This window comes from Ips typographus, linkage group LG7, assembly GCF_016097725.1.
Source record: "Ips typographus isolate SLU linkage group LG7, UJ_Ityp_2.0, whole genome shotgun sequence".
Taxonomy (NCBI): domain Eukaryota; kingdom Metazoa; phylum Arthropoda; class Insecta; order Coleoptera; family Curculionidae; genus Ips; species Ips typographus.
This window is the reverse complement of record NC_138428.1, coordinates 6983578-6995646: the sequence shown is the minus strand read 5'-3', so window position 1 is coordinate 6995646 and position 12069 is coordinate 6983578. Positions and strand designations below refer to the sequence as shown.

The following is a 12069-nucleotide window of genomic DNA, read 5'->3' as shown; positions in this document are numbered from 1 at the left end:
ATGACAACTATTGACGCTTTTTTCCTGGTCCCAATTAATTCTTCTTCAAGAAGAATTTTGAGGTTTGTTTTTGAAAAGAATTGTTTCGAATTTGTTGGTCTACCTTTTGGCCTTTCATGTGCGCCATATGTATTCACAAAGATTATGAAGGCTGTAGTTGCACACCTACATAAGCTGGAAATTTGCTGCATCATTTATTTTGACGATATGCTTATTCTGTCTCAGAGTGAGCACCTGGCCAAATTTCACACTAGAATTTCTATTGATTTGTTGCCTTATTTGGGACAGAATGTAGAATACAGTTTGTGGCTCATTTATCTGGTTTACTGGTATCTACTTTGCCAGCTGTAAAATATGGGCTATTATATTTGAAAAATTTGGAGAGGTTCAAAGTTACTGCTTTAGTTAATGCTAATCAGAAATGTCTTATTAATTCTAGGTTATTAAAGAGAGACTTAAAATGGTGGTTATCTGCTATAGAAAATGCTTCTCAAGTATTTCGACAGGATGTTTACTCTGTCGAGATTTACACGGATGCTTCTAATACTGGTTGAGGAGCTCATTGTGTTGGAAGAGAGGCTCATGGGTTCTGGGACTCTGGAGAAAAAGAATACCACATAAATTATTTGGAGCTTTTAGCTGCTTTTAACGGCTTAAAGTATTTTACAAACAGTTCTCACTTTGGCAAAAATGTTCTCTTGAGAATTGATAATGTAACTGCGATTTATTATATAAACCGTATGGGCAGCATCAGAAATAGAAAACTTAATAAATTGTGTCAATCTATTTGGAAGTGGTGCGAGAAAAGAAATATTTGGATACATGCTACCTACGTAGCCTCTAAAGACAATTTGGCAGATAGGAGCTCCCGAATTACCAGATGTGAAACTGAATGGGAATTAAATTCCCATGAATTTGATTTAATAGTTTGCAGATTTGGATCTTTTGATGTAGACCTTTTTGCGTCATTTTATAATAAGAAATGCCAGCATTACATTTCCTTGTTCAATGATCCCCAGGCTCTAGCAATAGATGCTTTTACAATCCCTTGGGAAAATTTCTATTTTTACGCTTTTCCACCCTTTGCTTTAATCGCGAGAGTTTTAAAGAAAATAATCTCCGATAGAGCAGAAGGAATTTTGGTGGTTCCCTATTGGCCATCACAGGCTTGGTATGCATTATTCTCCAAGCTTTTGGTTGACACTCCTTTATATTTAGGACCATCTAATAATTTAATTTTTTCTCCGTTTAGAGATCAGCTGTTCCCTGTAAAGGATCTTACCCTGGTTGCAGGACGATTATCAGGGAAGCCTTTTTGCTAAAAGGTATGCCTGAAGAAGGTTTGCCAGTTATTTTGCAGTCTTTATCAGCGTCCACTATAAGACAGTATGATTCAGCATATCGGCTTTGGTGGACATACTGTACAGAAAAACAATTGTCAGTCTACGGAGCTTCCTTGGATCAGGTGATTTTGTTTTTCAGGGATTTATTGGACAAAAGAACTTTTAAATACGGCTCGTTCAACAATATTCGATCAGCTTTATCACTGATTTTTCCGGATAATTTTAGCAGACATCCTTTTATTAAGAGGTTTATTAGAGGCATTTCGAGATTGCGTCCTCAAAGACCTCGTTATGAGTTTACTTGGGATCCTCAGATCTTATTGGACTTTATCCATAACTTACAGAACGAAGAGTTATCCTTGGAAAATCTCACTAAATCAGTTATTTGTTTATTGGCCCTGGCTACGGCACAGAGATTTCAGACATTCGCCTCCATTAAGGTTCAGAATATCTCGTTTTAGTACCTCGGCCGTAGGAAACCAATTAGGCTAATTCACGAAAAATCATAAAAAATTAATATTTTTCCCTCAAAACGCCAATTTTTTTCAAAATGTTTTTAGAAGGGTCATGACTGAAAGGGTTAATATACCGTATTAGTCGTGACCCGACGTCCAATCGACTCAAATTTGTATTCCCCAAAATAGTGCAAATACGAGTAGAAATGCTGTCGCCCCAACGTCGGTTAATCGAACGTTGAATCAACGTCCAAATGCCGTTTGGGCATTATTCATAGTTCTTAGAAAACACATGTAATTAGCATTCATTCTTCGATATAAATAGGAGCTGAGCAGACACAAAAAGTTAAATTTGCTGTAGGATGTTAATCAGTTGGAAAATAAATTGTACGTTAGATAGATATTACTGATTGCTGGTCCTTGTTCACTCCCAATGTCAACTTCTGCACAGTTACTCAGTTCGCCATGCGTAGATTGACATTTAAAGGAATGACAATATTTCTAATACTTCAGCATTTAGTTGGAAATTAAATGAAAATTATTCGGCCAGATATTGTGGATAGAACAATGCTGCAAATGGCATAACAGCAAATCGAAATCGCAAATAAAACTACACACCACCCGCGCCCCAATCATTAGTTTATTATTAAAATTAAAAAAAATCCAAGATTGACCTGGATGACCTTTTTTTGCTTCTCGCTTCACCGGGAGAATATCTGTAACAAAAAAAATATATTATCACGAGAATATAAGAAATGTCAATGTGTTTTAAGTTTTAACTCGGTTTTAACCAATGTTAGCTGAAGCTTGAATTTATATTGTAGCATAAAATCAGTATAAAAATTCATTATACATTGAATTACCATTCAATCTAGCCCACAGGTGGTCTATTTCTGACCATAAACAAGTTTAGAAACGTACGAAAATTATACGCACAGTTGCGAAGAAGGTATTTACCATACACATCTGTTCGCATGTTTTCGTATACGTAACTTAACGTATAATATCAGAAATTTACTGACTTTAAAAAAATTTATTTTATGCAAAACACGTATTTGTTAGCGCACGAGAAAACCCACCAGTTAAAAACAGCGCACGGGAAATGCGCACTTTCCAGCGTCCTCACGGAAAAGGTACATTTTTTCAAACAAATCAACCAAAAAATAGATAGTTTTCAGACTAGTAAGAATAATGAAAAAAACCTTTCCTACTCAGGTGACCTACTCTACTTATTTGAGTGCGGGAAAGAGTACTTTTCCGCACCGGATGCGGTAAAGTTACTTTTCCGCATTGCAAAATTAATTTAAAATAAATGTAAAATTTTAAAGGTAATACCAGGTGTCCAAGAGCACCCTGGACATAGGAGATTAACATGGGAAAACGGTTTTAATTTTTTTGCGCCTGTACGGTTGATTTGATTGAAAAATCGTAATAATGAAAGTTATAGTACCTATCACGGACTAGTTTTGTGTATTTTTTTCGGATCTCTAACTTGAGCCCTTTCGTCGTAAAACACGAACAAAAATGAGAAAATTGAAACTTTTGACCTGCACTGTATAGGCGGTTGTCGAGCAACCGTACCAGCAACAATGACCTGTTTACCCGTTTCATAAAAATGGTGGCTTTGTCAGCAAAACGGTAGTCTAAACATTAATTAAATTCTCAAGTCCTGAAAGGCTTACCGATGTGACCTTTTGTCCTCAGTTCCTTTACCTAACTTCAACCGTTTCTGACTTTTAACAGTTTTGGTTACACACAGGTTTTGGTCACACAACAGTTTATAAATACTATTGTGATTTATAATACTTTTTAAATTTCTTAAACACAAGATAATTTCGCCTACTACTACGAAATCTCGATTCAAACAGACCTGCACGAACCACTTTCAACCGACAATCTTTTTTTACCTTACATTCTTTCTCCGCTCATCTCCCCGATAAGCCATTCGAGTATTCGTTTCATTTAGTATAGCAAACTATAATACAATTTTACTCTAAACGCACGACAAAAAAAACCCGCAGCCAGGTATCGGACTTTGTCCTCTCCGATCCGAAAGGAATCTGGCCACCGACGTCATCACCCATACGCACGTCACCACCAATCATCTCAAAAACTGTACCAATTAATTTATATACGTTGCAGGTTATTATGAATTTTGTAAATGTACTTTACCCTTTAACCATTAACCGTATTAGCAAAACAATATTAAAACATTAAATATCTCGAAAACGGACAACATTTAAGATCTAAAACTAGTATACTTTTTTTAAATAGAAAACATATTATTTTGAAGTCGTATCTCCGTTTCAACTGCGTAAAAAAAGTTTAAGTCCTTTTAAGCAGCTGAAATAGTTGCAGATAGCGTAGTAGTAGCAAAATAGTAGTAGTAATGATGCAGCTCTATGTCCCATTACTTATGGTCCACCCTATACAGGGTTATTCACATTATTCGACACGGAAGATTGCGACTAACCTATTCACTTTCAAAAAAGTTTTGATTCTGGGATGGATATTGAAGGTAGGTTTTAAAAATATTTGCAAGATGTACCGGTTGTCCCAAATGCAGAAAAAGTATCAAAGTCATGTTTTTTCAATTGGAACATCTAGTATATTACTTTATTTTCAGAATCTACGTTGAAAATAAAAATTAATTGAAGTTCATTGATGTTTGATAGGTCTAAACTTTACAGTTCCTCAGATATTCCTAAATTTGTAAAAATGTAGAACAAATATTAACATTTAAACATTCAACCTTCCTTTGAGATTTATTGACCAACATTGGTTTGGGCGCTGATAACAGATTAAGTTTTATGACCCAAAAGTGATATTGTCTAGCTCATATCAGGGGGGGTCTCAAATTTTGAAGTAGTATAAACTTGTCAAAATCAAATGGAACCCCACCAATTTTATGGTTACAATATATGCAAAATTTAATTACCTATCGAAAATTATTCATTACTTTCATACCGCTAATTGTTAACGTTTTCTTGGAAAATCGACTGATTTTGGATACCGTTCAAAGATCACTTGGTATCTTTTCCAATTACATATCTATCGTTCTAATCTGAGTAAAGCTTAGAATTAACTAGTGGCTTAATACTTTGTAAATTTGCTATCCAAGTTACAAAAATAATTCATAAAAAATGTTTAAAACGGCGACAATTCGACTACAAACAGAAACATACCTACTCCGTTTTTGAGTCCTTCAGCAACATTATTAAGTATCTTAATGGATATACTCCTAAAAATTTCGCTAATTCGCTAATCTGTGGTCATTTCTCAAGGGTATCAAAAATCACTCAAAATCGGTGCGAGTTCGAGAAATGTTAACTTTCCAAGAAAACGCAAACAGTTAGTCATAAGAGACCTCAATAATTTTCGGTAGATAATTAAATTTTGCATCTACTTTAACCATAAAATTCGACCACCATAAATAAACCATTCAATTTGATTTTGACAAGTTGTTAAAGTTTAAAGGTTGGAATTATTGGGAGAAAAATTTTGAGACATCCTGTATGAGCTAGACAATTTCTCACCCATGGATCCTAAAACTTGATCATTTAGCAGTTCCCAAGCCAATTTTGATTGATATCAAACATAGGTTGAGTGATTAAACAATAAACCTTGTTCTAAATTTTTACAAAATAACGAATATCTGAGAAACTGTAAAGTTTAGACGTACCAAACCTCAATATCAAATAAAATACTAAGTATTCCATTTGAAAAAATATAACTTTGATACTTTTTCTGCATTTGGGACAACCGGTAAATCTTGAAAATATTTTTAAAAGATACCTCCAATAGGTCTACATCCATCCCAGAATTAAAAGTTTGTTGAAAGTGAATACTTTAGTCACAATTTTCCGTGTCGAATAACGTGAATAACCCTGTATAATGTATAAAAAAAACAAATGTTTTAATTTTGTATGTCATTAACCACAACAATTTAAAATGTTTATTGTTCAATTGAATTGTTAAAGACAATTTTCAGATTATAGTTTAGTTAAGATAACAAAAAATGCAGGTAAAAGTTGAAAAATATAAATAAATCGCAGACATTTAAATTAGGTAGGTATATGACATACTTCACAAAAGTTGAATTGCAAAAGCTATCAGAAAAATAAGTAATACACAGGCTGTTCCAATTAAAAAAGTCGAAATTACTTAAGCTGAATCAGTCAACAGGGTGTTTCATAATAAAGCGTTATACAGGATGTTTCACGATAAATGCGTTATATTTTAGGGTTTGATTAAACGTCAAAAAATAACTCTATTGTGCTATATAAACCATGGTTCAAAGATAATGTTTCGTTATGTAGATACAGGGTGTTAAAGTTTGGGTAAAAAAATCTAAATTTATTTATTTCATCAAAACAATAAGAGATATTTTCGTAAAACTTTTTAGGTGTCAACGATAAACTTCGTTTTGCCATTAAAAAATATATTTTTTATATTTGCCAGTGGCGTCTAATCGAATAAGTTATTGACCATTTTTGCAAAAAAAAATATGTACGCCACTGTTTTTCCATAAAATGCAAATCAGTTCTGAATTCCTTATTCAATTTAACACAGAAAAGGCATCTAGTAACTTTTTGGTACGTCATCTCGTTTTCGAATAAAAAATCATGCAAAAGTACCATTAAAATTAATATTAAATCTTCGAATTTCGTCTCTATTCAATTTTAAAATTTTGATTTATTCAGTTTTTTAATGAAAAAATAGGAAGATACTGCTTGTTCCTATCGAATAATTTTTTTTTTTCAAAGACTAAATTAATAAAAATTTAGATATTGATTAATAAACAGTCGACGATTTAGTATTGATTTTATGGGTACATTTTTATGATTTTCAATTTTTTATTGGAAAACAGAAAGGTGTACCGAAAAGTTACTAGAAAGCTTTTCTGTTCTAAATTGAATGGGGAATTCAAAATTGATTTGCGTTTAATAGAAAAAGAGTGGTGTACATATTTTTTTGCGCAAAAACATTCAGGAACGTGTTTGATTGAACGCTACTGGCAAAATTAAAAAATGTGTTTTTTATTGCAACACGCGCCTTATCGTGGACAGTTGACACCTACAAAGTTTAATAAAAATATCTGAGACCGGTTTGAAGAAATAGATCCAAACTTTAACACCCTGCATCTCCATAACGGAACATCTTTGGCCCATGGTTTAGCAAACTAGGGTAATTTTTTACTTTTAATCAAACCATAAAATATGACACATTTATCGTGAAACCCTGTATTTTAGGGTTTGATTAAACGTCAAAAAAAAACCTAGTTTTCTATATAAATCATGATCGAAAATTGTTTCGTTATGGAGGTACAGGTTCTTAAAGTTTTGATAAAAAAAATCTCAATTTATTTATAATTCTCAAATCGGCTGCAGCAATTTTCATAAAACTTTATATTCAACAAAAATATTCACCAACTCGTTCAATTGGATACCACTGGCAAAATTGAAAAATGTCTTTTTTATTGCAAAGCGTGCTCTATTGTTGACACGTACAAAGTTTTATGAACATAGGAATCTGCAGCCCTTTTGAAGAAATAAATAAATTTAGATTTTTTATCAAAACTTTGATACCATGTATCTCTATAGCAAAACATCTTTGGATCATGGTTTATAAAGCAAAGTAGAGTTATTTGGTTATATTTCAATTTTGGTATTTATACCAAAATATGACGTATTTATCGTGAAACACTCTGTAAAAAAATCGAACGCCCTGTAGCATCTAACGCAAATTTATTTGCGTAAATCTACTTTGTGCTCCCTGTACAAACAATGGTAATTGGTAATACAGAAAATTTTATATCACAGTTTTATATCAAATATTAGTAAAACCTCGAGGAAAACTATTAGGTTGAAGTATAGATATTAAAATAAAACTTAAAAAAAAAAATTCTACCTAGTATCTACAAATGTATTAAAAAATATAAGGTTCTATTCAAAATAAAAAAAAAACTAATGCCTGGTTTATACCCCCAAATTAAAAAAAAATTAATTAAATGTAAATTTGTACCGGGTGACCCAATAAGACTGTTCCTCGACCATATCTCGGGAACCGTTCGTCGTATGACTTAGGGGTAAAATTTTTTTAGGTTAATCGGCCCTGACGAATCGCTGGAGAATATTTTAAAGTTCTAAAAATGACCACCAGAGGCCGTAACTGCCAGCTTAAATTTTTAAATTGCATTTTCTATAAATTTGACACAATAAACTAGAATTTGTTTTTGCAATAACCTGCTTTAACTTCTTAACAGTTTGACCAATTTCAACAAATTTGGTATTGTTGAAAAGACCATTTCTTGGGCAATAAGAATCAACCAAAATATAGTTAATTTAGTTGATTATTTCTCCGCCAGGGGGCTAGTTTTGACACCATAACTCAAATTCCAAAAAAGATAAAAAAATAAATGGTATGATATGACCTTTTTCTTTACGAAAAAGTAGCCAAAGAACATCCAAATAGGTCAGTGAAAACTGTTTTTCAAATTCTGGTTCCTAACCTGGAATATTGAGCAAATTAGATTAATGGATCTTTGAAGGCCAAGGATAGCGCGGTAAATTTCATAAAACTATTAAAAATGTAGCTACATAATGAATAAAACGTTATAGTTATAGAAGCAATTGTGAGTCTAAATATAATTCATTTAGGCATTATTTAAAAATACCATATATCATCAGAATATACATGTTGCTCCAAAGGGACTAAACGTTATACCTTAAGTTAAACCTTCTTTTTAAGTTATACTTTTTAATTTACAAATATATTATATATTTTTTGGCAGAAATTGATTCCAAAAATCACACAAAAACAGGAGGACATTACAATGCAATAGACAAATTTCGAGAGGAACATTAAAGTGACTTAATAAGTTCAGGATGCATTTAGTCCCTTTGGAGCAAGATGGATGTTCTGACGATATGTGGTATTTTTTAAATAATGCCTAAATAAATTCTATTTAGACTCACAATTGCTTCTATAACATTTTATTCATTATGTAGCTAAATTTTTAATAGTTTTATGAAATTGAGAAAACTTAATTTGACTTGAATGAAAATTTGGTTTAATTTTAATTCGCAGGTCTACATAGACGTAATTAAAAAGTTAATTTTTGTCCATAACAACACGTAGTAAACAAAGTAGTCCAGGTTACTTTACTCAGGGTTGATATAGAGGCAGGGTTGGGTGAAAATTGTTTTTTTCTAAAAAAAACAAAAAACTTGTTTTTTAACCAAAAAAACATGTTTTTTGTTTTAAAACAGTCTTTTCTTGCGTGTGAAATAAAACATTGTTTTAAAATCAAAAAAGTGTTTTAAAACAATATTTATCTTGCTATCTAATACAGTATACAGGCAACCTTGACCATGTTTCAACATCTAAATAAAAATGTTAAATAATGTACGTAAAAGTTTTCATAGTTTTTAGCTTGGGAACGTGGGCACTACCTTACTAGTATAGTATACTACTAGTAATGCTGAAGATTAGCTTTTATGTTTTTTTTTCAGGTCTTGACTTTTAACTTTTATAACTTATTACCCATGTGACATGTTAAGTTCAGATTTTTTTACAGTTTACACTTTACAGGTGTTATACCTCTGTTCCTATGTAGTTAACTATATTTTCAATAAAGTTTTGTAGAGCTGGTAGCTGCCTAGTGCATAAATATTCCTTTTAAAAAAGTAGCATTAAAATGTATGTTTCAAATTGATTTTTTTTTTTAGTTTTGGTTCTTTCATACTGAAAAAAATTTAAAAAAAAAACAAGAAAAACTCTAATTTAAAAATTACAATACAGCAAACCACAGGCTCAAAGAATTGAAAACACTAAATAAATTAAATATAGGCACATAATAATCAGCTTTTAATTAGTTGAAAAAAAAACAGTGTTTTAAACATAAGTTTTAAAACACTGATTTAAACACCACCTGTTTTATTTGCAGTGTTTTAAACGTGTTTTAAACAACTGTGTTAAAACAGTTGTTTTAAAACAACCCAACCCTGTATAGAGGGGTAGACCGCCGATAATTTTTTGTACACCAAAATGCCTTTTTCATACGAAATACCTTGAAATGCCTTTAAAATACCTCACAATGCTTCGATTATGCCTCATAGTGATAATGCCTTAAAAAAACAGCCTAAAATGCCTCTAACTGCTTAGAAATACATCAAAATGCCTTTAAATTATTTAAACTGCCTTAGGATACCTTAAAATGTTTACACATTTGTTGCTTTCTTAAATACAGACATAGAAACAGTTGAAGTAATTTAAATTTAGACAGTAATAAAATTGTAAGAACTATAGGTCACATGACTTGATAATTCAATTTTTGAGCTTGCAACATTGTAAAGGCTAGTTGACATTGTCAAAAACAGTCACGTGAAGTTCAAAACGCAGTTTAAACTTTGAAAAATGGTAAATTAAATTTAAACAGTTGTTAAAACTTAACTTGCAAAATACACGTTACCTGACGTTGAAAATGCAATTCTGCATGTTCTTGCAACACTATAAAGGTCAGTTGACATCTGTCAAAATTAGTCACATGGCCTTTAAAATGTGGTTTAAAATTAAAAACTGGCAAATTACATTTAGACTATTTTAGACATTTGTAAAAGCAAGAGACACATCATGTGACTTTGATTATGTCATTTTAGAGCTTGCAACACTGTCCAAGCCAACTGACACCTGTCAAAAACAGTCACATAACTTTAAAATGTAATTTAAATGTTGATCATTTGGTAAATTAAATTTAGACATTTGTAAAAGCTGAAATTGTAAAATACACGTTGTGCGACATTAATAATACAATTTTGAGCCTGCAACACTGTAAAAGCCAGTTGACACCTGTTAAAAACAGTCACTTGACCGTAAAAATGTAGTTTAAATGTTGAAAAATTGGTACATTTTTATATTAATTTTTTATTGAATATTGTTTCAACTCAATATCATGTAACAAAGATTTTACCATAATAATTACTTGTGCCTATACTGTTATGTTCAATTCTCAGTCAATTTTGTTATATTAATAAACTACATTTTGAAATATACAGACCATGCCCCACAATACTCTCAAATGCTTTATAAACATCTCAAAATGCCTCGTAATGTCTTGTAGTAATGGAAAAGTGCCTCATAATACCTCGAGTGTGTACACCAAATTACCTCGGCATTCTACCCCTCGGTTGATATGGAGAATAAGTATATTTATTAATACTACAACTAAAAACTTGGGTAAATCCTGCCTCATATACTACATATAATACATATTAACTCAAGGTTGAACAATGCAGTCTACAAAGTGAACAATGATGATTATTGTGTTAAAGGAAAAACCATATTGAAAACTGCATTGCTTTTTATTTTAATGTTACTATCATTAAAATCAGTTAACTCACCTTAAAACTTCCTTTTTTAATCCACTGTTGTAATGTAGATAGTTTAAAATATTGCACAGGATTTTATTCTTCTCCAACTTGACTTGATTGCAGTCCCTGGGAAATGTAGTCACTTTCTTCATAAAAGTTGTGCTTTTTCAACCACATGGAAAAGTAGTGATGTATGCAGCATATTACCAGTTGCAGATCTGTAAGACTAGCCTAATTAGTTACTAGAACCACCCTTAAAAAATGATAGTACAAAAATGTGTAGTAATGATGCATCAGCATGGTTTATTACATAGGTTAGGTATGAAAATGCCATCGTAATCTTACCTGGGCCCAGCAGCTGTTGCATCCATTATGTCTATCAAAAAACATTTCCTTGATATTAGTGTATAATTTTCATTAATTAAATTATTGGATTTTGTCATAAAAATATAATTTAGCAGCATGTTCTAGGTAGTTTTTTTGACATAACAAGTGACAAGTGGGAATTTTACTTGACATTCTTGACAACACAACAGATCCAAGAGGGCGGCCCTATCAGCAAAACCTGTTGCCTCAAAGCGATACGTCGCGTGACGTCACAGTGGATGCTCGGCTGCACAGTATGAACTTAAAACCAATGGGTTATTCTTTACATTGAACAAGTGAAGTCCACCTCCACTGAGTGGAGGTATTACTTTCCTTCTGACAAAGTATTTATACTATAAAGTGATACGCTTGAATAATCAAAATATCTAAAAATTCAGCTTTATTAAGTATTGGCTTATTTCTTTAAACAAAAACATTGCAGCTGCACAAAGATGTTCGCTTTACAATAATAGTACTAGATAGGTTAATATTGTCTCATATGAGTAGTTTCTAGACCTATTAGTTGAACTCACA

At 31.9% G+C, this 12069-nt stretch overlaps 1 long non-coding RNA gene across 1 annotated transcript; it reads right to left on the bottom strand.

Annotated features, from left to right (window-relative positions):
* Nucleotides 1–352: 352 nt before the first annotated feature.
* On the bottom strand, nt 353–11634 carry LOC145731887 (uncharacterized). The gene is made up of 3 exons (XR_014178906.1): nt 11515–11634; nt 11200–11387; nt 353–2514 (listed from the first exon to the last, which is right to left on the bottom strand). It is a non-coding gene; the product is annotated as an uncharacterized LOC145731887 (long non-coding RNA).
* Between the last annotated feature and the right edge of the window lie 435 nt (nt 11635–12069).